Source organism: Aquila chrysaetos, chromosome 24 (genome assembly GCF_900496995.4).
Source record: "Aquila chrysaetos chrysaetos chromosome 24, bAquChr1.4, whole genome shotgun sequence".
In the NCBI taxonomy this organism is placed as follows: domain Eukaryota; kingdom Metazoa; phylum Chordata; class Aves; order Accipitriformes; family Accipitridae; genus Aquila; species Aquila chrysaetos.
In genome coordinates this window covers 17,771,588-17,774,742 of record NC_044027.1, presented here as the reverse complement: position 1 = coordinate 17,774,742, position 3,155 = coordinate 17,771,588, and the positions used below count along the sequence as shown (strand labels likewise).

At 59.3% G+C, this 3,155-nt stretch overlaps 1 protein-coding gene across 1 annotated transcript in view; it reads right to left on the bottom strand.

Moving 5' to 3' along the window:
* The window catches only part of NACC2 (NACC family member 2), a 63,594-nt gene extending 62,611 nt beyond the window's left edge, over nt 1–983 (bottom strand). The window contains exon 1 of the mRNA XM_029999657.2: nt 789–983. The gene's annotated coding sequence lies outside the window, so the exon portion shown is untranslated. The remainder of the gene's footprint in view (nt 1–788) is intronic.
* Between the last annotated feature and the right edge of the window lie 2,172 nt (nt 984–3,155).

The following is a 3,155-nucleotide window of genomic DNA, read 5'->3' as shown; positions in this document are numbered from 1 at the left end:
AGCCCCCCCGGTCCCACCGCAAGCCCCCAGCCGTGTGAGGGGGGCACCGGGCACCCCAGGGCTCGCTCCTGAACTCCGAATTGAGGCGTTCGGCTGCCTTTTGGTTTTGTGGTTTGGTTTTTTGTTTTTTTTTTTAGTATCTCCCCTTTCACGGCGTTTTCCTCCCCTGGGAGAGAAAGTACGAGCCTGCGTCTGCATTTAGCCGTTAAAAAATAAAACCGCCAGCCAGCACCGCAGCCTCCTCAGAAAGGTATTTCTAATAATAACCCGATTTTCCACATTTCGCGCAAGACTCGAAAACACAGCCAGGAACTAACCCAGTTCGTCCCCCAACCCCGCTCCCCACGGGACCCCGTGGCTCGCCCCCTCCCAACACCCCAAAAATCCCCATTCCCCCCCCCCCCCCCCAACGCGCACCCCGGTTCGGTTCGGCTGAGCCCAACCCTCCCCGCGGGGAACCGCAGTGGGATCGGGAATGGAAAAGCTTCGGATTAAAGGCGCGATGTGCGTCTGTCGTGGGTGTGGGGGTGGGCGTGGGGGTGTCCGTGTGTCCCCCCCCCCCCAAAAAAAAAGGGGGGGCTGGGGCGCGTTCGCGTGTTGCACAGCTTTCCCCGAGTTTCAGGATCGGGGCGGCGGGGGGGGGTCTCCCACACTTGGTGGAATATAATAAAACCGGGGGGGGGGGGGGCGGCGGGTCGCGGGTCACCGCCCCGGCCCCCCCCCCGCCCCGGCCCTCCCCTGGCTCTCCCGCCCCGCCGGGGGTCCCGGGGGGGGGCCGCGGCTCTCACCTGCGGGGCGCCCGGGCCCCACGGACGCTGCCCTGGGCCTAGCGGCGGCGGGTGCCGGCGGTCCCGGCGGCGGCAGCAGGAAGTGATTCCAGCCGCTCCTCACATGGACTTTCCCTGACCTCGCCCAGCAGCCGCGGCCGCCGCGCTCTGCCGGCCCCGCCGCCGGCACCGGCCCCGCCACCGGCACCGGGACGGGCCGCCCCGCCGCGGGGGGGGGAGAGGGGGAGAGGGGCGGGGGAGAGGGGAGGTGGGACCGGCCCGGGGCGGGGGGGGGTGGCGGGTGAGGCGGGGGGGCGGCCGGTCCCACCTCCCGCCCCTCTCTCTCCGGGGATGCCCCCGCTCGGGAGGAGGGAGCGCGGGAGGGCGGGACGCGGGACCGGGCGGGCGGGAGGGCGGGCGGACACCCCCCCACCGGGCACGGCCGTGGAGGGGGCCGGGCGGGTCACGGGGGTGGAAACCTCTCCTCCCCTCCCCTCTTCTTTCGTCTTAGGGATTTTGGGTTGTTCTGGTCTAGTTTGGTTTGGTTTGGTTCGGTTCGGTTTTTTTAATTTTATTTTATTAGTTTTTATTTTACTTTATTTAATTTTATTTTAATTTTTTTTTAAATTTCATTTTATTTATCTTATTGACTTTATTTCATGTCATTCATTTTATTTTATTTATTTATTATTTATTTTATTTTAAATTGTATTTTATTTACTGTCTTCTGTTTTAATCATGGCTTTAATTTTATTCAATTTTCTTTCATTTTATTGCTTTCTTGTTTTACGTTTTCGTTCATTTTCTTATTTCGGGGTTTATTTCCTTTTTATTTTGTTTTTATTTCCTTTTTACTTCATTTTTTATTTTTTATTTTAAATTTTTACATTTCCTTTTCTAATTTGTCATTTAATTTTATTATTTTTATTTATTTACCTTCATTACTTTCTTTTCTTACTTAAATTTTTTCATTTCATTGTTTCTTTTTTGTTTCATTTTTTATTTTTCACTTCATTTTATCATTGTCATTTTTTATTTTATTTTATTTTATTTTAACAGACTAGACCAGCTCAGCTGGAAGGGACCTACAACGGTCACCTAGCCCAACTGCCGACTGCCTTATGATTTTCTTTTATTATTTCCTTTTTTAAAACGTTATGTGTTTCCTATAGGAGCCCACTTTCTCACACGGCTCTGGGGGCTGGAGCGCCGCGTGGGCGCCCTGCCCGGGTGGCCCACCTGCCCGCCGCGCTGCCCGCCCCGCGCTCGGCGTCGGGCGGACGCGAGCGGTGGGACGCGGCGCGGGCGCGGGGCAGTGGCTGGACGCGGGGGCGCGTTCGCGGAGGGGCCCGGCCCAAGCCCTCGCTTTCGCCCCAAATTGAAATAATTTCGGGGTCTCGCCCGAGCTGGTGGACGCCGTTACGGGGCAGCCCTGACACCGGGCTTTGGAAATGCTCCGTTACCCACTTCAGTAAAAGACGTTTTTACCCTTCGCAGGGGTTCATTCAGAATATTCATTAAAAAAACCCAAACCAAACCGAGGGAGCTGGAAATTTTCACGTTCCAAACCGACGTCCCCTGGTCATACATCCTGCTGCTCGGAACCCAACGGCGATGCCAAAACTCGGAGGCGGCAAACGGCACGCGCCGGGGGGGCTGCGCCGGGTCCCAGCCCCCTCCTGGGCTCGCTCCAGCCATTCCGCCCGCCTGCTCCCGGCCCTCGTCCCACACCGGGACCACGGGATCTCGGGATCACGAAGGCTCTCTCTCGGAGTCGCCGCGAATGCCGTGCGGGCGGTGCCGCTCGGCGATGGGGCTGGTCCGTGGGCGACGCCACGGGCTCTGAGCTCCGGCGTTCCCTTTGGAGGAGAAATCCTGCGGGATTCGCTTCGGGATCGCGCCGGGGAAAGGTCCGCGTGGTCCCAGCCCGCCCCGCCGAGCCGCCTCCTGCGCCTGCAGCCCCCCCGGTCTCTTACAGCCGAGCGCGTGGGGTTTTTCAGCCCTTTATCTGTTTTATTTCCGTCATCGAGATCTCGCCACCTACGTCTTCTCGCTTCCACGTGCCCTCGCGGCCGGCCGTCCCGCGAACGGTTGCTCCTTTGGGCCCGGATTTTACAACCGGCGGCGCGCATGCCGAACGTTGCGTGTCGGCGAGGGAACGGCTCCGCGGGCCCGGGGCGTCACCGAGTCCCGCTGGCTGCATCCCGAGGGATTCTGCATCCCGAGGGATTCTGCTTGGAACCGCCACGTGCGGGAGCTGCTCTGCTCGGGGCGGGACCGAGCGAGCTGCGGGGTGGGACGGGGTGACGGGTGCCGTTTAGGAGGTTTAAACCCTCGAAGCTGATCAGGAGAAGAGGGTTGTGGTCTGGCCGTGGGGATGCCGCAGCG